Source organism: Chironomus tepperi, unplaced genomic scaffold, assembly GCF_022539635.2.
Source record: "Chironomus tepperi strain 1889 unplaced genomic scaffold, CSIRO-AGI_Ctep_v1 contig_445, whole genome shotgun sequence".
Classification (NCBI taxonomy): Eukaryota; Metazoa; Arthropoda; class Insecta; order Diptera; family Chironomidae; genus Chironomus; species Chironomus tepperi.
Genome location: NW_027226567.1, coordinates 1727216 through 1754692, shown reverse-complemented (window position 1 = coordinate 1754692; position 27477 = coordinate 1727216). Strand labels below are relative to the sequence as shown.

Genomic DNA, 27477 nt, shown 5'->3' with positions numbered 1-27477 from the left:
CCCCCTGTACCCCCTAAGAGCGTTACGTAGTATGTGAATAGCTCCTTATTGAGTATGAAGTCACTAATCCCACCTTCCACTCCATACTTGTTACACCACTGGATGCGATAATCAAGTAAATTGCATTAGAAAAGGTTGTTTAGTGTCGTTTTGACTATAATTCCTAGAGAGTATAACGGAATGACAATCATGCAGCTTCTTTATTTTCTCCATACCAAATTAATCTCCAAACCATTTACGTTCGATTATCTTAAATCAGAAGACAAAGATCCAAAAAATAACAATTTAAATTTGAGGTTGACAAGGAAGGAAATGAGTTAGCGAGAAACTGTTCAAGTGTCGTACCTGATGTCAATTTGATGCTTTGTCGTATTGTATTGTAATTAATCAAGATTTTAATACGAAAAAAGGGTCAGATTAAGACAATGAGCAACGGTACGGTTGAACTGACTTTGCCAATTTCTTTTTTTTTCTCAAAATGAAGCAAAAAGAAGAAGAAGAGATGAAAATGTAACAAGTTGTTGCGCATTTCTATGCCTGAATTGCACTTATCACACCTGTTGTGTTAGACAAGTTATGGTAAAATGATTCTTACAAGTTATTGAATCCAGTTTATGTGCTATCAACCTGACTGAATGGTAGAATAATTATTCGGATATTATAGAAAGTGCACAGCTGAATGTTATGCAATGTGAAGCGTGAGAGAATAACTGTTAAGAAGTTTTAAATTATCATCGTAATGGATGCTTATGATATGGGATGTGGGAAGCTATCTAGAGGTGTAGTTGTAAGGCAGGAGTGAATGGAGACTTCTGTGGCTGATTGCTAGTAGTTTTGTCGCCAAATTAGTGATTTTTCACTGCTTGATGCTGATTTTGAGTCAAATTTGCGCAACAAAACTCCAAAATCACATTAAAATGTTATTAATGCACCAATTCGACAGGTGGCAGTCACATGCATAACCAACCCCCACTGCCTCACTATCCAGCACCACATCACTTACATAATTAATATTTTACTTCACTAATTAATTAAAGACAGACACTTCGCTAATTAAAATTGCAATAACTTGAAAAAAATTATTTCATTAATAATAAAATTGCAGATTTTTGCAACTTGTTGACATAAACTTGAACAATGATCGTTCAAATAATTAAGAGAGACCTCGCATCGTGCAATTGCAATAAAACAATTCAGCTTGATTTCTTCTTAATTTTATGTGCAGTTCTCAAATAATAATTGACTGAAAAATGATCAAATTGCGCATTATGTATTTGATGAAAATGCTTTTATGAGCTATACAATTTCTAAGCAGAAGTTCCAATAAAGTTCAAACGAATTCTTTCAATCATAAAATTTCCAGCAAAGCGAAAAATTGTAAAATCGAAGCGAGAAAAATTCTGTTTTTATCCAATTGAATAAACATCAAACTAGTGCAATAGACAAAAAATCTAATACAAAATAACAATATACAGATGATGTTCATCATTGCTGTTCATTTGGCAGATGAAAAACTGAAAAAATAAAATATTTCCATTCGAATTGACATGATTAGAACTAAAGGTTATTGAATTGGAACATTAGCAAAGTGTGTGTATATATTTGAACTAGTATTTACTTATGATTTGTATACATTTCAGTTCAAATGGGAAGATTAAGTGAGAATATGTGTCAAGGGTTGTACAGTCTGTGGGAGATGCTATTGTGTTGTAAGGTATTCAGTACTTGGAAAGTGTTGAATGAATTCTGGATTGTTTGTTTTGTATTTTATTGACATATTTTTGAAATCAGGTTTTGTTTTTGTAACTTTTTTTACTATTTTGAGAGAAACACTCAGAGAAGAAATCATGGTTAAATGATCGTTGCCACTTTTTACAAGCTTAATAACTCATATTATTGAAGAAATTCTATGAATTCAGCAAATTATCAAAGAAAAACTTTTCGAAGTGAGAAAAAAATGACGACTTCTTTATCAAGCAGATGCAATTTGAAATTTGAATGTTAATAACCGTTACAATTTTAATTAAAAACCTCATCTGACAATATTCCCAAGCAATTAATGCCTCAAAAACTCAATTTTATATCAAAATTCCAAAATTGAGACCTTTCCCACCCCTTGCCAGTAGCCCATAAATTTCGGTAATTTCGATCCATATGTCGATGTCACGAGATACATCCACACAATAATTCTCAATGAATATAAATCGAGGGAGAGTCGATTTAACATTGCGTGCAAATGTGAAATACAAACAAATAATTAATTGCAACAAAGGAATCATTGAAGCAATTAATAATAAAAATGAACCATTAACAAAAATTGAAGTAATTCCACCCATGCTATAGTGAAAGACATTATTTAATTTCACTTTACCAGAATGAAAAAGAAAGTGCATTCTCGACACTTTAGCTAATATCTTCTTTACACAATATATATGAGATATAAATGAATTTAATAATTTTACGCTCTATTTAATTTTAATAACACTAACATGTAAGTATGCATATCCATATGATGTGCATCATGCATGTAGTGTGGAAGAAGAGAAGAATTGACTTTGCAAAAAAAAAATGGTGAACACAAAAAAAAAGAAGAAAATCATGTTTGAGAATCGTGAAAAGAGATTATCTTCATATATGTGCATGGATATGAAATTAAGTAAGTGAATGTGAAATGTGTAGTTGGATATTTTTTCGGTAGAGGTTCTTGATCTGATCTAGATTTTATAGCTGTGGACGAGAAAGTTTTTGTAGATTGTTGACTAAGAGTCTATATTAATATAGTAACATGAATAGCGACTAGATTGCACTTAATTCCATTTAAATGACACAGATTAAAATTGGATATTACTTACTTACTTCCTTGGCTGGGGCGAACGAGGTCCCATTGTAGCGCGTAGGGAATCTATCCTTCCAAACCTTCTGTCAGTTCGGGATATTAGGGACTCTAGCGTCCTTTTCAACACATGCACTTAATGTTCTTAAATCCAATCAAATCCCGACCACAGAACCCCTACTGACTCATCAGATGATCCATCACCATCATCATTATTCTTAATGTCATGAACACACAAAGGGATCATCTCATTTTGATTGCAATTCCGTCTCGTTTTTTTGATGATGAAAAAATAATATTTTTTGATAGTTTCATTCCCCTTTTTTTTGTTGTTGGATGAACTTCATGTACAATGAAACTGCATAATCACAACTTATTATGTGAGTATGTGTATCGAAGTGCGTGCTCGCATATCCAACAAGAATATAATATTGCATTACAGTGTGGTAATTTAATTCACATCCATCATCGAGCTATCAGCAATTAAATAAGATTTATTTTTTAATAAAAAAAGTATAAATAAATATTGAAATAAAAAAGGCAGCTTGTAGCCTTTTGGTGAACTTAGGGCGTTTTTCGGGGTGGATGGAGAGGTGAAAATGTCAGGAGATTTTTTTTGGGAATTATGGGAGGACTTGTGTGTGGATTGACAGGGTATTGATTGATTTTTATTGAATATAAGTTCTAATGAGTATGGAGGATCTTGATGATTTTGAATGGAAGTAATTGATTTCAGCAAAATCATGCGGATTCTTCTTTATTGAATTATTTTCGGGTCTTTGAACCATACAAATGATTTAATTGATGTCGATTAAAACCTTACAAATGTTTTCCATTGCTTGTGTTTCTGAGTATTTTTTGAACAAATTTACTTTGCTTTTGACCAATTTTTCGTGATGTTTAATTAAAAAGCATTGAATTCACTAATCATATCTTTTGGAGGTTTGAAACCTTACAAATGCTTGGCATCCTACATCAGAACCCCACAAATCCCAATTTTATTTTGAAAAAATCTACAAATTCTTACTTTGCAAAACTCTTCAAATTCACTTCTATTTAGACCAACTTAAGATTAAATTGCACTAATTAATCCCCAATCCGAGTTCCTTCCATACTCGTCCATCTCTTTATTGCATTTCATTCATGTTTTTGTTAAATATCATATTAAATAATTTGACAACAACAATTGAATGCGTGATGCATCATGTAATATTTTCTCTTTACTTTATATTTTTCATAAGCATTAAAAATGAATTTCGTAAAATGATACATGTCACTCTTAATTACTTGCCTTTAACACCAAACAATTAATGTCCATCCATGGCAATGTATGAAAAATGTGTTGCAATTGGAACAAATCACTCATTTGACACAATTTTTATCCATAACGCAATAAACTTCAGACGTAATCATGATCATCACGAGATCTTATGGACTAAAAAGTCTATCATAAAGTCAATGGGGAATGAAAATGCATCTTGACATATATTCTCCTTTATTTTGGAGATTTCTTGTTCATTATCCAGTCGAAGTTATTTTGATTGTATGGAGAAAAAAATGAGTGGCATTTATGTCTTCGACATAAAGCACTTCTTAAAGTGTTCGTTGATATGTTGGTTGATGCTTGATGTGTTACATTGTTAATTCTTTATGGTGTCTGAAGAAATTTATCGTATCTTGTAATATGCTACATGTAAATGGTAATGGATATCTTATTATGATTGATGGCTCCCTACAATTTTTACAATTTTCAATGTCAACAACGCTTCAAGTCATACATTTATATTCATAAAAATATGCTTTAAGCGAACATTTATGTGGGAGTCATTGAAACACTTTTTTTTTTATTTTTATTTTTGTGGGTTTTTGTATGTAAATTATAACCAACAGTAAAGTAATCAACTTAATTATTGTGGTCAGTTAAATTATTTTAATTATTTCGTTTGAGGCATGACACTCAAAAGTGAATTTCATCTCTTTCAACTTTCATGGAATTAATGTAATGTAATTAGGACCTCCATTATTTTCACTTTTATCTGTTCATTGAGTTTTTGAAAATGTTTATTTAATTAACTCAATTGGTTTGGAGTAAAGAGATTGACTTGAGGCTGAGATTATGAATTAAGTGATTTTTTTGGTTTATTTTTAACGGAATTTTCAAAAGTTAATTTGTCTGTTTTGCGGCATTGATGCAGAAATTCGAAAAATTTATGTGAAAATTGAGTTTAAAATGTAATTTGCATCTTTGAAGCAGAAAAGCCAATAGTATCGTATCTTTTATGAGGAGCAAATTAATTTTGCATCTTTGATGCGATAGAAAACCTATTACGCATCTATGATGCAAAGAATATCTTATTTCGGATCCATTATACGAACAAAAACCAATTTTGCATCTTTGACGCAAAAACGTGGCAAAAGCAAAAGAACTTTGGCTGTAAGTCATAAAAGATGCAACAAATTCTTACATCATTGACACAAAATTGTAAAATGACGCAGACTTAAGAAGATGCAAAGCAAAATCTGCATAAATACTGCAAAAATCTACCAACAAATAAACTCCAACTAGAAAAAATCATGACCATAATTCTCAATTATTCATCCCAACAACAGTCAGACATGTCTGAGAATATTTAGCTTTTAAATATTGCATAAAAAAGTTGTTAACATTCAATAATCTATCGCGTGATATATGCAATTTATAGCACTCCTCCATCCGTTCATGTGTCGGTTATGGACACAATTAATCTCTCATTCATAATCATCTCAGTCTATCATTTGCAATGATGCAATTTTTTTAATTGGATTTATGTGTGTGTGGCTCTTTAATAACGAAAAATATCGAGGACAAAATCGTGTTGAATTGAATGTGATGGATTGATGGACGTGATATTCATAGAGTGTGAAATATCAGACAAGACCCAGCAAGACTTGAAGACCGAAAATGGAAGGAAAATTAATCTCAATTTTCATTTTTTTTATCTCCGTCTTATGTTGATGGCATTTCTTTTTCGGGACTTGATGAGTTGATGATGAAGAGTCTGTAAATTAAGTTCAGTCTCGTGTCACATGATGCTAAATATGAACAAAATGCGGGTTAAAAATTTTCTCATTTCAATTGTTCTCTTCCTTATTTCACTTTCATTCTCATTTGGAGTGTTTGTTGTCGCCTCACAGAAAATTAAATTACTATTCCAAATTTAGTCACTGAAAGTACTGAGTGTGATTATGGATTTAAATCTTTATAAATGACTGATGGAGAGGTGAATGACTTGAGCGCTTTTTGCGTCTCGGTTGGGGGTTAAACTTGATGATTCGCTGAATTAATGCCTTGATTAATATCTAGCAGATTAACCACCTTTATGAATTCAAATTTACCGGCTTCTTACAATTTAAATTATTTATTGCAATTTTTCTTCCACTTCAAAAAGTTTTTTGCACTTTTTACTGTAAATAAACATTAAACTCACATTAAAATAAAAGAAATCATGACAAAAAAGTGGCAAAAGTATAGCAACAAACAAAATGCTCTACAAATATCACCCATAGTGATAAAACCTAATTCTTCATCAAATTAACCTCCAAAATTGTAAAACGCAATTGAGACATATAAGAATTGTCACAATCGAGTCCAAAAAAAGAAGCAGAATGTAGGGTAAAATCGTACAACAATGACAATGAAAACGCCGGATTTAAATTAAAATTCATTAGATGAAACTATTGTTTATAACTGATCCATATTTCTCATATGCTGTACAAACATATAAGTGTTTTTAAGTTCAATATACGATTACTTTCATGACATTTTCACATTACTAAAAAAAATTATTTCAATGGGACATGAAACCATAAAATGCTTTGTTATTATCACTTAGACTTACTTTTCATTTCAACTTCTTTTCTTTTTCTTCAAGTCATTAAACTAAATTACATGAAGAGTAATAAATTTAGTTCACATGAACATTACCAATGATGATGATGATTGAATCATATTGCGGCACGTTTAAATCTCTAACAAAACAGCGATTAAGTCTCTTTTTTACATATAAAAGAACATATCGGATTCTTTTGTGGCTTTATAAAGAAACTTATAAAATATAAAATGAAAACACATAAAAATGAAAAATGTGCGGATAATTTACACGTTTTTTTGATTATTTGGTAATTATTCTTGGAGAAGTATCGGGTGGCTATTCAAAGGCAATCGTTTAATTTACTGTGATGGACATTCAAGATGATAGCACTTAATATTCTTGTAATAACAATTATGAAGAGTGTTTTATTCATTTAGCATACATAATTTAATTTGATGCTAGATTTTGGCGAGCTAGTTTATGAAAATGCTAGTCATTTTGGGTTGGGTTTAGTTCTGAGTACTACAAAGTATATTAATCTGATTCTTGCCACTTTTTTCTACAAAATCATCGAAAAATCCTCTAGATTATCAACTTCATTTGCAAGAAATAAGCAAAAAAAATTTCGAGGTGAGCGTCCATCATTGACTATGGATTGTTCCAATTAATTCAAATCTCTAAATTCCGTTAATTTTCTTCTTCAAATAATCTATCGAAAAACCTTCACGTCAACTTAAAACTAGTCCACATCTTAATCAAATTTCAATAAATTTTACTAAACACTCCAATTATCGAATATTTAACAGTCACATAAATCAAATGATCGGTACTTGACAGACTAAATTCAGTTAAGCCGCAAAAAAAATTCAATTTGCACTTAAATTTGTTCTCTTCTTATTCTTTTACATGATTTTATCCTCTTTGTTACTGTCAAATTTGATTAGTCATCAAACAAAATTGTGTGTGGCTAGAAAAAAAAGCATGTCTATGAACCTGTTAGTTTTTATTCGTACCTCCATTTGTCTTGCTTTAGTTATGCGAAATTTCTTTTCTTCTACCTAAAAAAAATATTTATTATGCAAATTAGATTTCTAGTATAAAATCTGACTAGTTTACAAATCAGTGCAACACGATATTCATCTATTTATCATTCTCAAATGAACATCAATCCGAAATTCTCATAATTGGAATTCATTAGATCTCTCTTCTCACCCATATTACATGTAGTCGTGATGCTGATGATGATGATTTTTCGTGCGGCAAGCATCAGAAGCCCCTCATTGCTATTTAATGGCAAATAAATTTTCAATCAACATCCATTTCTCCCAATAATTTTTATATACATCTTCTTTTTATAATGAACCAATGATTCAACTGTAAAATCATTAGAAGTTTTACCTTCTTGTTTGTGTGTGGCAATGAAATTTACTTTTGGAATGTTTGGCGAAGTAAAAGTGATTGTATTTTCACTTTGTCTTACTGTTTGAATTATGGACTATCCATAAATCATAAATTTTAATTACAATTGTAAAATTTTATTTGTTTCTAATTTTTCATCATGAAATAATTTCTAGTTTCTCTTGTAAAAGATGTCTCCTACAGAGTTCTAATGATGTGCTTCATGTTTTTGCCACTTTCTAGATAATATTACATTTGAAACCATCACGTTTTGCTAATTAATTACAGAGAAATTCAAGAAAAACTTTTTGAAGTGAGGAAATTTGAACACGTGGTATTTAAATTTCTAAAAACCGTTAAATTTTTATTGGCGATTGAATTTCCAATTTAAGCAACATTAAAGCAACATGCATTGAATCGTCCAAAATCAGTGACTTATGTGTTTATAGCTATTTTATTCTCCTCTAAAATAGGCTAAGTTATGATTAAATGAGAATGAATGAGAATATTGTGTCACACACAAACTAAAGTCTACCTTTATTTTTTCAACAGAAAAGGCTCAATTGACAAATAAAGAGCAGATCAAAATTCATAGCAGCACAACACAAATGAAAAAAGAAGTAGCAATAAAAAAGAGTCCCATATATGTGCACGTTTCTATATTTTGATAGAATAAAAGCCAGGAAAGACAGAGATGAGCAACGGGAAGAGACAAATAAACATAAACAAATAGATTGTTAATATTCTACTGCTGTATTTGTACTTTTTTTATGCTCATCTCATTCAATTTCCAAGAAATTTGTCGTTATTCGTTATGATGTGTACCGGGGAGTGTATGGGAGATTGTGTCTACTGTTGGAATTGAGTCAGTTAATTGAATTTTTAAAGGTTTTTCCTTTCGGATGAAGAATTGTTGAGTATTCGTTAGTCAGGCTAAGTTTGATGATCTCAAGTCGGTCCAAAATGTATCATTTTGAGGTTATGTCTTCCAAAACCACACATATGCTTCTCGGGATCTCACTTTTTTGTTTTATTTAATCTTTTTCAAAAAGAAAATTGAGAAATTCTTCTTTATAGTCATCGTCGTCTTCCTGAAGATTGCTTGTCAATTCATAAATACGGGCTTGGTTGCTTATTTCCATATGTCTTTATTACTATTAACACATACATTGTAACCCATTCTATTCTGCAACTCATGTGCTATTTGCGTGTTTACATACGATTCGAATCGGAATGTCTAATAAATTTTACTTCATGTCCCCATAAAAGAGACTTCACACAAGATGCTTCTCTTATCTCAAGTGGAATAGTAGGAAAAAAATAATAAAAATGTAGGGAAATGCATTCACTTTAAGATGTTAATGTTGTTCTTGTTGCCATAGAATATAAAATACGAATAAACATGACGCATTGCTAATAAATGTAAAAGAAATTGAGTAACAATAATTTTATGAGTCTGGCGGTTTTTCACTAGCAGATAAAAGCATAATTGAGGCTTTTAGGAGGAGAAAAAAGATATTTTCTCTAATATTCGATAACAATTAAAGAAAAGCTAACAGATGTTGACTATAAACTACTTTTTAGGTCATCTTGTACATTTATAGCATTTACAGGAAAAAAAGTTGCTAAGGAAGCCAAAAATGAAGCGATGATTTGTCATCTTTTTCATTTTTCGCTTTCGTCATCGCTCGTAAGACTTTATTTTTACTACAAAGATGTAATTTCCTTAGATCAATAAAATGATGCACAATTTTTTTTTTTTGGCACGTGATTTGTTTACAGGTGATTAAACCTAAAATATATGTAAACAGATTATATTTGGCAAGTCGGGTGATTTTCGTATGTGTCTTGCCGTTTTGTTGACTCAATATTTATTTGAATTAGTACTTTGAAGGCTTTGGAATTGAAGAAAATTCAGGAACAGATTTCGAAGTGAGAAAAAAATTTAACCTTGAATGTTTTGTAAGTTTGAATTTTCGAAGGCCGTTAAAATTTGGAATTTGAATTTTAGAATTTCAATTTCAAATTTCATACACAGTCTGCATTTATTAAGTGACAATAAGTCAATAAATACTAGAATTTAACGACCTATCTCCCAATAAACCTGCCATAAAAGCACTTAATTGAATTCCACCACACGAAAAGTGGCCAAAAAGTTTGTTATTTAATTGCATCATCAAGCGAATCCACATTTGTTGTAATCACGTATGATTAATTTTAATGTTACATTGTTAATAGTCATGAATTCCACGAACAATGAATGCCGATTCGAAAATAAAATAAAATAAAAATTTCAATTAATTGAATAAAGATAATGGGTAGAGCGCAATAAATGACCGCCTGAATGTATTTTTAAATGCGTCCTAATGAAGAAAGAGAGAGAAAAAAAATTTCAATTCTTCAATAAAAATGTAAAAAGAAGAAAGAAAACAAAGGAAATCCATTCAAGTTATGAAAGAAATGTGAAAAAAAAATATTAAATTAAGTTTAACGTATTTGAAAAATTTGAAATATTCACTCTCACCACAAATACAACACAAAATTTGAAATCATTTTTTTGCTCTCTTGATTCTCTCAATTTCCTCGTAAATAACGGCTGTGTTTTTCAAAATAAATGTTCATTTAATTCAACTTTATTTTAAATTAATGCAAAATAATTCTTTTGAATAAATTATTCAATAAAAAAGTCTTTTTAAATTGAAAGTAATTTTTTTGCATCTGACAATCATGTTAATCTGGTGCCGTGGGGAGACACAAGTACGTAATTTTAGGGTAATTTCTGAACCTGCAATTTAAATTAATTAACAATAAATTTCGGAATTTTAAAATTCAAATTCCTAGAAAAAAGATTTAATTAAAATTGAAATTTTAAGTGACAAAAATTCCATTAAAATTTTTTCTGTTCCAATTTCAAATCAGTTCCAAAACAAGAGAATGACTCTCTCACCAAAAACTGCACACTAGTTCAGATTCATTGTTATTTACTCACATGTGGTGGATATAATTTTTTTTGGTGTCTCATTGATCTCAGAATGTTGGAGATTGTCGAGGTGTTCAGTTCGCTTTTATTATAATTTAAAGTTCGGATATATGAAATATATATTTTTTCTAGGAAATAACATTGTTTTGTCTGTTTTTATTTTGAAGTGTTCGATAAAAATAAAAAATAATTAATTATTATTTTACATTGTGGTTCAAATATTACAATTTTTTGAGTGCCTGATAAGATTACATGGAAGTGAATACAAAAAAATATATGAAAATATAAATAAAAATAAAGTGAAAAGTAATAAAAAAAGGATGATAATTATTATAGTGAATGTTTTTATTAATTTTGTGATTAATTTCTGATAACGTCAAAATTTTCGGATTACAACAAAATCAAGTAAATAAAACATTATTATTTATATTTTTTTTTTCTCTCTTTATTCTTGTGTGTGCATTTTGCAATTTTGTTCCCCCCACCGTCTGGCGAACAATAAAGGAAGAGAAGAGAAAAAAAAAGTTTTTTTTTATTCTAAAAATACCGAAAAAAAAGTGCAGAAAAAAATTATTCCCGCATATTGCTATAAGTAAGAGCTATGAGGAAGCTGTAAAATGGCATTTTCATTCCATAAAATTCCCTCTGTCGCCTCCAAATGTCGGCAATTTAGACTTTTGTATACATTCACATGCAATACAATAATTTTTGTGTATGTATGGGAGATTAAGTACTGATCTGATGAGATGAGAATTTGTGTTGCATTTCTTACTATACAAAATATAATTTCTTCACATGTGTCTTTCATTAAAATACTTTTAATGCCTATTTGTGCATTCAAAAAAAAAAATATCTCATTTTCTTGCATATTGTCTAACCTCAAATGCTCAAAATGCAGCCTTTGCGAATATACTGTGCAATTGGGTGAACAGTTTGAGCGATTAATAGGAAGTGATTTTTTGTTATGAACTAGATTAGTACTATTTTAGAATCTGTTTCAGACATTTGTGTGTCTGATGAGTGACTTGCTATGTACAGAAGCATTTTTAAGAGAATTTAAGATTTAAATGTTTCTTGATGAATTTCTCATCATAACCTACAAAAATTTAATCTCAATTAATACAGGAAATAAGCAATTTCAAGACTTTATCTGAATGACAGCTTATTCTTGCCACTTTTTTGAATGACAATTGATAAACAAAGTTTCAATTTATAAACAAATTATCCGAAAAATGAAGAATTACTTTTCGAGGTGGGCGAATATTAAACAAACATAACCTCAATTTAAGACCAATCGATTATCATTTATTTTACTATCACAACTTCTGTAACCTCATAACATGCAAAAAAAATATGATTAGAAGTTAAACATGTAATCATAACCTCAAATCTAAAGTCAAACAAACTATCTAATCTAAAAAAACATAGTAAAGTAAGCACTGCCATATTGTACTCCCAAATCCTCAAATTTTGTTCACTGATATCGATAAAATAAGAATAAATTTGCTGAGCGGCAAATGTAAACATAAACATAACCTCAATTCAGATGTGAAGCAAAATCAGTGCTGATTGAAAAGTCTAAAAATTCATTCTTATTGAAGCCTTCGAGACATTTTGTTCACCTTTTCATAAAATTTCATAAAACTTCTTGATGTGGAAAAATGTAAACACAAACATAACCTACAAAAAAAAAATCTAAACAATAACAATTGTTTCAAGCCTAAAATGCACTGCAATCATCAATCTAATGTGACTATTCAACCAGATCTTTTTGTGGAGCAAAAGAAATGATATATTACCAAAGTTGGTTTTGCGAAGAAAAAGTTGTGCAAAAAGCAGCGAAAGAAAAAACTTGTCGGTTATTAGTGTGACATATGCCAAAGTCTTGTTTGAAATTGATATGTCTCTTTTTTCATACTTGGCGTAATGAGTGCGTTTATAGAAGTCAGACATAAATGAGAGCATTATTTCAACATCCAACAGTCAATCACGTTACAAATCATGGAATTAATTATTAAATTTTAACTTAACATTGGGTCGGCAGACTATAATTGAAATCAGAATTTTTCAGATGCATCCTTGACTTCACGTCACTATACTGTCACTCTCTCTGTCAATGAACGAGCCATATTATGTTGTACATTATTATAGTATTGAATGTATATAACATGTACACACATCAAAGCCTCTTTATTGCTTCATTAAAAATACATAAACTAAAGAAGCAGAGAATGTACAAGAAAGATATTCTTTACCACTTTTCCTTTATTTACTTAGTTCTCTCTATCTCTCACATCTTATGTACATGTATGCGATTTATAATATAACAAAAAAAAAAAGAAATTCTTTCTTATAAGACGGAAAAGATTCCGAGAAGAAGTAAAGACTGTTCTGTACATTATATTTCATAATATTTGCAAGTAGACTTTAGTCATCGTAAGAAGGAAGAGAAAAGAGACACAAAAATCTTATTAAGTACTTAGCATTTAGTCATGTAAACATCATCAATTATGCGAATTCGCTTATTTGAGGCAAACAATTCAATTTTGTGAAGATTACATAAGCAAATAACTGTGAGCTCCCGGGTGATAAAAGGAGTTATGATGACTTTATGAGATTGTTTGTTTTGGATTTTTATCGATTTTTAACGTGATGAGAATGTTTTAAGGCATATATTGTAGATGTTTGGATTGTTGCCACTTTTTTAATTAATATTTGACTGTTATTGATGCTAAATAATGCTAATAAATATGTTAATTTTGATAAAAACTTCTTGAAGTGAGAATGTAAACAAAAACACGTGAAATTTATAAATTCAAATTTCAAAAAGTCGTTGAAATTAGATATTAAGCTTTTTGCAATGAAACTCATCAAATCCATGCAAAACTCGGCACCAACTATGTGTATATTGTGTTTTAATGTTATTGCACCTTTAACACACAGTCACTTTATAATAATTACTAGTCTCCTAACCTTTTAAAAAAATCATCAGCTATCAATTATCGACTGTTTATCGTTTAATATCAAGTGTAATTTATATATAATACCATTCAACTAGTCGATGCCATAAATAAATCACTTCAAACGAATTTCTTTGCACATCATAAGTTTTTTATTTCACATTTTTTTTTTACTGAATATGTTGTGAGGTAATCGCATGAATGAATAGACGTAGAGTCATGCGGTCAAGGATGATGGTATGAGAGTAGAGAAATAAAAAAATCAATGAGAGATACTTTTTCAAAGGCTGTTGATGATGTCATGAGCTTGCAAAAGAGCTAAGCAAATTTAATTCTTATGAACAAAGAATTTGTCGTCTGTTGTGTTTGAGTATTGTCGATGCCAGCAAATGCAGTATTGGAATAAGAAATACCGAAATCCGGTATCAATGATAAATAATCTTTTCTACGTTCTTATAGGGATTGTTCGGTTGTGATGTCTCAGATTTCAAAGTATATTGTACCTTCTTTGAGGATCTACAACATCCAAGCCTAGCAAACGTCATTAACGAATGACTCAATCCAGCTTATTGTCATTTTGATTCTCATATCAAGAATCACAAATGTTGTAGAAAGGAAATAATTGATCTAAATTAATTCAGCTGAAACTTCCACTTCTTCCACTTTATCTCTGTCAATAATTCTTTTATTTTAAGTTTCCAAGAATAGTCTAAAATAAGAAGCAATGAGTTAAAGTAGCAGGGGTGAAGTGTATATTCTATAAAGATTAATTGCCATAAAAATATTTCTTTTATTTTCAACGAACGTTGTCGCTTTTGTTACTTAATGATAATATTTTTAATGAAATTAAATGATGAGTATCATCAATCGTCTATGTTGGGGCTTCTTTAATTTACTTTATATCAACTTAAATTTAGCTTTATTGTTCATTGCCACTGTATTGTGTAAATTATTTTTTTGTTTACGTGCACACTGTTGTGACTAATTTTTTATGACTGAGAATCTTATTGAAACAAATACACGGAATTCTCATAAATACTAATGAAAAGTCATGATAATTATTTTAAGCTTTATTTTTGCGACTTGAAGGTACATTGGGAGCATTTTGTTGGGTTAGGTTATGAATTTTGTTGATTTATTGACAAAACTGATTGTTTAATAGGTCGTGATTATTTTTAATTTGTCGTTGCCACTTTTTTTAATCAACTGGGTCATAAATTGTCTGATAATTCACATTTAATTAGAAGAAATTCAAAAAATAATTTTCGAAGTGGAGGAAAAACAAATCCACGTGGTTTTAAAAATTCAAATACTAAAAACCCGTTAAAAGTTCAAATAATTTCATTCACATCATGCGCTTCACTTATCTGCCTTCATATTTTTTCTCTGTCAATGACTTTTAAACTCGTTTGTTTTATTATTTCATAAACATAGCTAACAACTATAATAGAGATAAACTCATGTGACACTGACAGTGACTAGAGATCAAATACATTTTTATTTTCTAAATGCATAAATGAGTCTTATGTTTATTTTTTCTCCGTTAGACACGAGAGACATTTTTCAATATCAAACTTGACATTCACTTTTTTTATTTTAGAAATAAATAAATGAAATTTTTTGTTTTTAAAGAAAATTTATTACAAAAAAAATATCTTTAGACCGAAATGGGAGCTGATAGTAAAATGATCTAAGAGTAAAATGGATGCGGATGATTGAAAAATGTAAAAAAGGGGATTGTTATGAGATTCTTTTGAACCAAAAAAAAAGAGAACCTTTTACAAAGGGGCTTTCAAATTATTGAAATTGCTTTAAAAGAATTGATTTTCATATTCTCCTCAGGACATTTCTTCATTCTTGTGTCTCTCAACTCATTATATTGTATTTACTTTTTCCACCTTTATTCTTCAACAAGACAATTTGAAATTAAAATTTCATTATATTATAAATTTCATTAGAAGACATGAAAATATTTTTTCATTAAAATATTTTTAAACTTACATAATTCATGAAATTCTTCGTGCCTATCTTAATTTCCCTTCAATATTCTGTCTCTTATCAATTATGTAAAACATATGTGTATGTGACGTTGAAGACGAAACACAAAAAAAATAAGAGACACAACATGGAAAGGAAAGGAATGTGATGAAATTATGAGAAGACAGAGCCGAGAGGCATCATCAGTAGACTTTGATAAGATTTTTTAGCATGATTTTTGGAAGGAAATGAGAGTTTGATGAAGTTTTGAGTTGATGTCGTTTAGTGAATTTTGAGGTTATGTTGATGGGGAGTGAGGAGCTATTAGGAGTCATGAGAAGCTACTAGAAATGGGATGAGTCTCGATCACTCATAAAACCCAGACTCAACCAATAAACTCAATACAAATTGCCAATTTCCGACACTTTTTCACAACCCACTTACAGCACATAATGTGTTGTCCTTGTAATTCTCAACTTTCATGTACTTAACGTCCATCGAGATAAAAAAAAAAAAATTATGAACTTATCCAACATAATTTTTAATGTTGATAATTTACATTGTATATTCGTGTGAAAATAGCAAGTATGTTTATTATTACATTTCATGACTGTGTCTTGTGTCTATAGATTTACAATTGTTATCCATGTTACGCATATGTCTCGTGTCCCATGATGTATAATATTATTGAATATACCAACTCAACAATCCGGTTTTTTATCATTCAGGCACTTACATTACTTTAACCTTTTTTATTATTTTTTTTTTGTTCCTTCTTATTATTCGGGGATTGTTTTCATTATCTTAAAATTGTTAAATGAAGGAGAAACATAAGAAAAAAAATTGTTCGAAAGTAGCGAGAGGCTGCAACGATTAAACCATGTTATTATAGCCATCGTCATCATTATCGTACGACGATATAACTGCTAAATTTTTTTAAGTTCATATGTGTGCATGTAACATAAATTTCACATACGGATAAAATTAAATCATACTTAAATAATTTATGTTTATGGTCACAGAAGCCTGCAAGAATCAATGGAACATGACAGGGTGTGAGACATAAAACATGATAGTTGAGCACATGCTTTAACATATAGTTTGTAGTTTCTTTCAAAATAAGTGATTTTGTACATAATTTCTTGGAAATTCTATTTATAATGAAAAAACATTCAACAACATTGTAACTACATATCGTCATGCAAATATATGCTCGAAAGACGACATGATGCATAAGGTAGAAATGTTATACACAGAGTAGAAAAACAGAAGGCATAAGAAGAAAACAGAAAAAAAATGATTTAAGCGCACACCGGATGTCGCTCCTCGAAACTTCCCCTCAAAAAAAAAGCATTAAAATAAATAAATACATTCATATATAATTTTAAACATATATCCATACAGTCAGTCATACATTAATGAATAACACGCTTCGTAGACAAAAATCAGGCAGTGAATAAACATTAGCATAAAGATTCTTATGTATGTACATTCACTCATTTGTTAAAACCAAAAAAAATGTGGTTGGAATTGTTGATTTTTCAGCCTGAGCTTCCATTTTTTGTTCTTTGTGGAATTTTAAAATTATCAAAAACTTCAAAACGAAGCCATAAATCAATCTCGAAATTTTTGCATATGATTTTTGCCACTTTATATTCACCACATCAAAAGAGATTCTGGTGAAGTTTAGCTGTTATTTATGTTTAAAATGTGAATTACTTTTCGAAGTGGAGTAAAATTTTTGACATGTGATTTTTTGAATTTTTAATAACCGTTGAAATTTTTTGGCAATTTTATCAGATTTTGACTTTCAAAAAATGTCAAGATTGTTACAAAATTATATAAATTTAAATACAGCCAGCATAAAAAATGCGCTTCATACCCAAATTCAACTCAAAATTCACCTCACATCATCTCCCTTCACTAACGAATGTAACAAGTTGCCCAAATTGAAAACTACAAGACATACATTTTAATCAACGTTTAAATTCAGATCATCGTTGGAGGTTCCTCAAGACAGCGGTAGATCAGCATACACAAAAAAAAACTTTACATCGGCAAAATTTTCTTAGAAGTGTCCGTTAAGCTCGATTGAAATAAATATTTATGAGTGAAAAATTTGTTTTAAGGTCAAAAGGTTCTTTCATTCTTAATCTGTCTTGTTTAAAACATGGAAGAAGCGTTTGCAGCCAAACAATATAATAGCAATTCATTGAGTAGAGAATGTTTATGCGTGATAACGATCGCCATATGTGTATTATTTAATTCACACATGAAAATTAAGAAGTTTATTAACCTTAAAATTCTCATTTTTTTTGCCGCTCTTCATATCGTATTCTGAGGGAGTTGTTCATAAGTGATGGCTGGGCGAGTCTGAGAGCAAAGGAAAGAGAACTTGATGCTTTGTTATGTATTAGATCAGTGTTGTACAATCTAAGGTGCACTGGTGTTACTAAATGCTATGAACCGAAAGCCCTGAGCAGTTTTGGTCGTAGCTTACCATCTAAGTGTCCAGAAAGACATTAAGATTCAGAAAGACTGTAAGATCCAGAAAAACTGTAAGATCCAGAAAGACTGCAAGATCCAGAAAGACTGTAAGATCCAGAAAGACTGTAAGATCCAGAAAGACTGTAAGATCTAGAAAGACTGCAAGATAACCTAAAATTCCCATAATCTCATTGACATCACTCACGAACAGACCCTAATGAAAAAATCTTCTTATTTCCTCGTCTCTTTATTTCTCTTAAAACAATTCAATTTGATATTTCAAAAGACGAGCTTTTTATTTATTTATGGAACCCTTTCTTATGTTTATTCTGCACAAAAATTTTTTAAGAAAAAAAAAATTATCCACATTTTGAGTGTTGTTACGCCTCGAAATCAACTGTACATTCTCGATTCTCTTATTTTTGCGCGCTAAAATATAGCAGAAGGTAAATGATCACATAAAAAAAGAGACTTGCGAATTTAGACTGAAGAAAAGAGAAGTAATAAAATTTTAATAAAACCGACGATTGTCCATGACATTAGAGACCGTGAGTTCAAGAATAAATTAAGAAAGTTTATTTGTGCAGACAGAAATTCTGTGTTTATTATGGATTTATAATGAAAATTTACATTGCAAGCGATGAGAAACCTTTCAAATTAGTCAAAATAATTCGCAACATTGTAATGGATGGAAGATGAAACGTGTTTGGACATGTTTTTTGGAGGTATGACTAGACATGGTGGGATTTGACCATTTTTGGGATTTTTGAGGTTATATTTCTTTAAAATATCACGGTAAATTCAGATTATTTTGAGCATCTTTCAGGTGTTATTTTCATAAAGCCTCGAAATTTAAAGCCATAGACTCCCAAAAAGTCAATCCCTCATTAAATCAGCCAAGTCACCCATGATAGAATCATATCTTCAAGACCACTCCAATAATCAACAATAAAAATACTTCTTGGTCTGCTATTCACGCTCTTACTCAGCCGGAATAGCTTAATGACTCACGAAGCAAAAATTTTTTTTTCTTCTTTCTCATTTTTGGTTCGCGCAATGACCAAAAGAATTTAGTGTATTTCGGGACATAACACAACATAACAGGCATTTTCACGTTTATTACAAAGTAATAAGCGGCACACATGCTGTAATACCGTTTCGTTGTGGCAATGACGGTGCATTGTTAAGTATCTTAAAGTAGTTCGTTTGTTTGAATCACCTAGATGTACTAATTGTGCGGCATTTACTTACTCTCAGCTGCTGTTTAATCTTCACTTCATTGTTTGCATTTATGGATAATCTTTCGTTACGTATAAACAGGAAGATGTTCTTAATCTTTACATTTTATAATTCACGCTTCTCATTAAAAGGTTCATACGCAATTTATAAGAGGATGAAATGAGGTATAAAAAAATCTATAAAGACGTAAAGATAAAGATGCAATTTAAAATTCCAACATGCAGCACCATCGATTTAATTAATCTCAAGTAATTTTCCATTTAAAGTCAATAATTTCTTTCTTTTTTGCCTTTATTTACCACGGTTCTGGTGATTTAATTATATTTCTTTCCTCTCGGCTCGACCACTTGAAAATTACTTAAGATTGATTGATAAAGAAATTGTTTGGACTTGTGTAAACGGAACTGTTGGATATTTTTAGAATATACATACAGGGAAGCTTGTTTTTATTGCTACTTTATTGTTTATAGTCTTGTTTTCTTTTGATTTGTTTGGTTTTTAGAAGAATCTTTTGAGTAAATTGAATTTTTTTGAATGATTTTCAAGTTCTGCCACTTTTATAAAGACTTTTGAGTATAAATTGAATTTTAAATTGGTCAAATTAATGAAAAAATTAAGAAAAACTTTTTGAAGTGAGACAAGTTACAAAGTTTGAATTTTTAAAAACCGTTAAATTTTAATTAAGCAAAAATTCTTAAAATATCTCACAATATATCATCATAAAACTGCCTCCGTAATGTTTCATGAATATAAATAGCGAAAATATCACAATAAATTACCAGCATGCGTCAGACAAGAAGAATTCCGCAATTAACAGTGCAATTATAATTTCCATGCTAAACTTCCAATCAATTGCAAGGTTTTTCTGTTTTTTTCTATCTCTCACTCGCAAATATCACATCCCAAAGAATTCTAATTATAAAAGTTGTCTTATTCACATGAACAATTATTGAAATGTACAGCGCTGTGACGCAAATTCAAAAAATCTCATGCAGTGTAATTTTCAATTGTAGTCGATAGCATTCTCCTCCACACTTTGCGACTAAGATGATTGGATTCATAACATTTTATAACTTAATTTCTATAGATTGTTTCTATTGCTGGCGTAGCTGTATGTAAAATGATATAGCATTCAGCAACTGTTTAATGAGAAATTTGCATGAAGTCATAAATATTTTTTTTTTCTTCTTGTATGCCTACTCACCGAAATGATACGATAAGGATCGACATTAAGAAATAGTAGAGAGAGAATAAAAAAATTAGTAATGCCGTGTGTCTCATGAGTTTGTTGTATGCAAATTATGACAGGATTATGTGCCAATATGATCACACATTAAACACACCATAGAAATGGCATAAATTTACAATTCATTCATGCGAATTGATTGAGTAAATTTTATTAATGAATTTGAAATTCAAATTTGGTTTGTTTTTGTCAGATTTTAATGACTTAACAGTTAAATTGTTTTCAAAAATTCCAAAAAGGTGACATTTTGATTCTGAAGGGATTGAATTTTTGATTCCAAAATGACAAAATATTCTGAGGTTAACAAATTTTCAAACAAAATTTGACTGCTCTGAGATGGTTCAATATTGATTTTATTTCCCGAGATGACTGAATTCACTATAGAGTCATTTCTTAGATGACAAAATCTTCTTAGATGATCAAATTCAACGGTCAATTGATTTTCAAATTATCTGAAATGAAAAATTCTTCAAAAAAAGCTTTGTTGTTCTGAGAAGATTAAATTTTTTGGTTTTACCTTCCAAGATGACTAAATTCTTAAGTTTTGCTTCCCAAAATGACAAAATTCTATTCAAATTGAACAAAAAATCTGAAAAATGTCAACCTAAGAACTCCAATAAAAATAATTCATAGAAAAATACTGCAATAAAGATATTCAGTATTCCGCATACACAGTAAATTGTGCATATATATATTGCCATACTAACCTTGAAGACAAAACTATTATAACAAGAAATAAATTAAAAAGCAGCACTCGACAGTAGTTAATTTGAATAAATTTGTGTTGAAATCTATTAAGACAAAAAAGTAATAATAAGAAAAAAAAGCTTGTGTGCATTTAATGCGTGGGTAAAATTGACACAATCTTAATCGAACATTTTTCAAACGAAAATAAAAAGAGCAAAAATTGCCTCACAAAATTTATATTCGAACAGTTTTTTATTACCTGCATTTTTATTGACTTCATTTTGACGAGTCAAACGGGAAAGAAGAGGCAAAAAAAGGCACAAAAAAAGCAATTTCAAGATTTTCAAGTTTTTTTCAGTCTTTTTTCATCTCACCAAACGTAATTTCATTCTTCATCATCATTCCATATTGTTGTGTCATTTCTCTAGTCTATTTCTAACTGTTCTTCTTGACTCTCGACTTTTATTTACTTTTGTACGTCCTAAAATGCACAGTTCGTAGATGCACATGCTCATATGATGCATATCAATTTCATAAAGTGATTAATGACGTGCAAATGAAAAACATATTTTATCAATTTATGGAAGTTGGCAAGAACGTTTAGCACAATTATCATTTATTGTAAAATTAATACTATAACGTCGTGATTTCGTGATTGCAATTACGTGTTACATTATGTAAAAATGGCAGTAATAGAAATAAAAAAAAACCTATAACAGTCTATTGTCTTCGTCAACGTTGAGCTTTTTAGTAGTTGCTGAATTATTGCTGTTTTGAGCAAGTTGAAAATTAATTGTAGAAATTGGTAGAAAAATTTATATTTTGGAGTTTTGAGGCAAATATGAAATATTCTAAACTAATTTGAACAAATTTAAGGAAAACTAAGGAATTATCGCTAGCAAAAATGAGCCAAATTGAGCATTTTTAATCAAAATTGAGTTAAACTGAACAAATTTAAGCTAAACTGAGCAATTTTATTCAAAATTGAACTAAACTGAGCAATTTTGATCTAAATTGAGAAAATAAATTAAACGTGAGTGGCATAGAGCCTTTCTCATCACAATTCATCCAAAATACACAATTGAAAGTGAATTCGAGATAATTGAGCGAGTTTACGCATAAATCCAATCAATTTACGTTACAATCTGAACAAATTTTAGCAATTTTTGAGTAAATGTGAGCAAATTTTAGCAATTTGTGAGTAAATCTGAGCAACAATGTACAATTCTGAACTAAAATAACTCAGAATGAAGAGAAAATAAAGAGAAAAGTAAATAAACATTAACTTTTTCCCATTTAAATCTCTCTTAAATCCTCATTTAATCCACCAATTTAAACCTAGACAAAACGCCTCATCTGCGACACCCATTTCACTCTCACAAATAAATCTCCCGAGTAAATAACTTCACATAACAACAATATCGTGAATAATGGGAACATATCGTGTAATTATAGGGCTTATGGAAAAGCGGCAAATCTCTTTATAAATCCATTTTTAATTAAACATTTAAAAAAAAAACTCATGTAATTTTCTCGTTATTAATTTAAGTGACCTTCACGAATAGAGTACATAGATCAAGACAAACGAATCGATTTGCAGTTGAATTGCTTTATCGAATGCATTAATAGGAGATGAAAATATAGAAATAATTATTTATTCCATCCTTCATTTGTTATGCGAAACAACAGTAAATTCTATAGATTCCGATATGATTTATAATGTCTATAAGTTTATTAATAGAACGTTAATTTTTCAAAAAAAAAGCTCACTAGCAGAATCATGGAAAGTCCATATTTAGACATTTATATATAATTTATTAAATCGTCAATTCCGATTCTCATTAAAAGGGCATTCGATGTACGTCTGTTATGCTAAACATTTAACATGAAAAATTATTTATTTACTCAATATGATAATTTATGGTAGGCGTTTTTACACGATTATGTACGCAGACTTAATTCTCATTAGTCATATCAAGCTTTTAAATATTCATAATGTATTTTAAAATTTAAATTAAACTTTAAACCAGTAAATTAACAAAGGAAAAATTGCGCAGCAAATGTCACATGAAATACAAAGATGCATGATACAGTCTGTCATGAAAAACATGTCACAGTGAACGCGTGTGACATGTACAATGCGATGCAATCACGTGAGATGAAATTATTGATTGAGAATAATCGGTTTTGGATGATGAGAAAATTTATTGATGTATGTAGAATTTTTTTAATGATTTTGATGGGAAGTCAATGAATTTGATCAATATAATCTTTTGAAATATTCTGAATTTGTAAGTCGATGTGATTTTGAAATTCTTGATGTATTTAAATGTGCTTGGATGGTAAATGTGAAATTTATGTAGGTATTCAGATTGTCACATTTTTGGATAAATTTTCTTTGAAGAATTTGTAATTTATGTTCCGAGATGCATGAATTTGGTTAAATTGGAAGTTTTCTGAGATAATCGAATTTTTTAAGCGATTTTAAACCTAGATGGCTAAATTTATGTTTGAAAATATTCCAAGTTGACCAAAACAGAGAAGTTTTCTCCAAGATGATTGAATTTAAGGTCAAATGGATTCAATTTGACACCGAAAAGACCAAATTTTAACCCGAGATGACTAACTTTGATAAAAATTTGAACCCAAAATGACTAAATTTAATCCCAAAAATCCAAAATTATTTCGAACTTCCAATAAAAAGCCAACAAATCAGCATCACTGTCAATAAATCCTCCCAACTTACCAATTATCACTCAATAATTGATTTGATGTTAGCACTGAAATCGAATGTTTATATTTAGTGTAGGGCTGAGTTTTATTTTCTGCTAATTACCAGCACTAATAATTCAACATCTGATCTCACACATCGATAAACTTTCAATATTCTCGGAAATATTCGCACTACTCGGCTTCTTAATATTGCAAAATAGTCTAACATAAATAACATCGATTAATTGCTATAATTAAATTTACTTCAATCAATCAATTAATATCTGTTGATTTAAGCCAGATAATCAGTATTGCCGGATTCTACTGTAACTTAATGGTGATTATTTAAAAATTGAGATCAAAGAAGATGGACATTGTACAAATATTATTCTTATTTTCATTACCAAAGTCAATGTTGAATAATTTTGGAACTGGAAAGAAGAAAAAAATTCAAGATGAAAATAATTAATGTAAACATTAACTGCAGGCGAATGCCTGGAGATTAATATGAAAAAAATTCTACTTTGTGTAAATTAAATCATATTTTCTAGAGAAAATTGTCTATACGAAGAAGCGGGATGTGAATGAAGGAATGTCGGATGAAAATTCTCGAAGAATTTCTCTTTGTTGAGCAGAAATTTCCTAATGCGTCATTTTTTTGAGTGATGTATTGTTGTAAGCACAATAAAGCGGACTTTGGAGACAGCAAAAAATTTGAGAAGATTGAGTAAATTTAGAGGAAGTTTTGGCTGTGGAGAACAAAATATTTGCTTTAAAATTCAAATTTTTCAAAAAAATTTGATGAATTTTCTTAGTTTTACAATTTTTTGTGTTGTAATTCTATGCTTGCCACTTTTTTCTATTAAAAAGAGTCAAAATTGTAGTAAAATTCATAATTTAAGGCAATAAAATACTCAAAAAACATTTCCAAGTGACAAAAAATTTCCACCCGCCATTTTGAATTTCAAAAAACCAGCCAAAAGCTAAAATTTCTTAATTATTTTTTAAGTAGATTTTAAGAACAAAACCCTAAATATTCAATGAACTGAGCACTTCCTACTTTCATTATTCCATTAATTAAGGCAACATCAAGAAGATTTCTTAAGAAAAACTTTTGTGTATTCAAAATTCATACAGACAATAATTAATCCTTCTTGAATTTCCCTCTAGATTCACTCATTTTACGCATTTATTTACCACACAAATTCAACACGTGGCAAAAACAAAAATTTTACGAATTATTAACGAAAATTTCATTTTATATGCAAATCAAATAGAGAAAAAAAATATAATTTAATTATTTTCATTTCCCATGAATTCTCATGAGATGCTGAGCTGAGACTATAGAGAGATGGGCGGCATGTAGACTTTCATGAATAATAAAATCAAAACAAACGAAGTGAATAATATTTTATGATCGACAATCTTTTTTCGCCTTCCTTTTGCATCATCGAAAAAAACAAATTTTCTTGTGTGATTTTTTCTTATTTTTTTCATGAGCATCTTGTGAATTATTTAAGAATTTATATCCATTAAATTCCCTCTGATAAAAAAATTTGACTTGAGGAAGGAAATTGTGATGAAAGTCAATTTTTAAAAGACGTTGAAAAAATAAAAGATTAAGAAAAGTGATGAAAAAATCACAATAAAGACTTTATGTGTTCACATTAAACATCGGCATGATCTGGACACATAATTCATTCTGTTGCTCTTTTTTTCGGAATCATATTACGAAAATAGCTTTTAACGATTTGCGCAATTTTATTTTTTATTTTTCTTTCTTTTGGCTGTACATTGAACAAGATGGGAATGAAGAAATAATATTAAAGGGAAGCTGATAGGAAACAAAGTTTCACTTTGAGGAGCTTCAAATATTTTCATTTTTCCCATTGTTTTCCACAGATTGAAATTTTGCTTACATTAAAATATATTGAAAACTGTTTCTAGTAGAGCTTCCTTTTGTTTTTCACAATCATTATTCACTTATTGAGGTGATGAGAGAATTTTTACTTTATAAATAATGGAAACTGGGGAGTTGAAAAGTCTTATCAAGGTGATAGATTGCTGAAAATCGAGTTTTTTTCAGATTTAACAAAGCTTTTTAGGACAATTGACAAGTTAAGTTTTTAACGGATTTTTAAAAATTCAAAAATTTTTGCTCCACTTCGAAAAGTATTTTTCAAATTTAACTAGCAAAAACCAGGAAATAGTCAGTAAAATTGATGGAAATACCTTCAAAAAAGTGGCAAAAGTACTCTACAAAGCATTACAAAGTGAAAATTTGTTTATTTAATTTAAAAAAATGAAAAAGATTAATTGATTTGACATATACAGTCCATATGGACAACCCGACAACGTTATTCTCCCTCCATTCTGGGAAAAAATCTCACACTCAAAATCAAAAAAGTCAGTTGGAAAGCATCCCACTCGACGCCAATCATTCAGTCATAGTTGGAAAAAAAAATTGACTTATGCTTTTCACATTACAAGACAGTAGTCAGCATGTTGTTAATTTATTTGTTTAATCGCCATCCAATTTTCAACTGGGAAATGAAACAGAATTGCCTAAAATAAACAAAAGAATGATTATTGTGAGCATAATAAATTATTATTATTTAATAATAAGGTGTTAAGCAACCTTGTACACAAAATAGCATGGCAAAGAATTTTATAATCTCTAAATGGTTCGCAAAAAAGTACTAATACGTTAGCTGAATGCACGATAAACTAAATGGAATGGGTGACTCAAGCAATCCCATTTTTGGAATTAACTTGCAAAAAAAAAAAATGCTTGCCAATAAGAATCAACAATTGATTTTAATCCCCACACTTTATGGAAATTATATTTATTTATTTTTACACTTCTTGTTTACTTTTAATTCCTCATTTATTTATTTAAATAATTTAATCTAAAGCCATGAGTTTTTCGACTCTTTTTTCATGTTTATTTCTTAATTAAATGAACCAACAAAATTGGTCTTAAAGCAATTTGGCAACAAAAAAAATGAGTAAACAGACAAAAAAAATTATAAAAGAAACAGTTTTTCGAGAATCTTTTGATGATTTCGTTGGAGATGATGATGACTCAGCGATGTGTGATGAGAAAG

The 27477-nt window shown here is 29.6% G+C and overlaps 1 protein-coding gene across 1 annotated transcript in view; it reads left to right on the top strand.

Annotated features, from left to right (window-relative positions):
* LOC139098446 (uncharacterized) overlaps positions 1-27477 on the top strand; it is a 107757-nt gene that overhangs the window by 54703 nt on the left and 25577 nt on the right. The window lies entirely within an intron of this gene.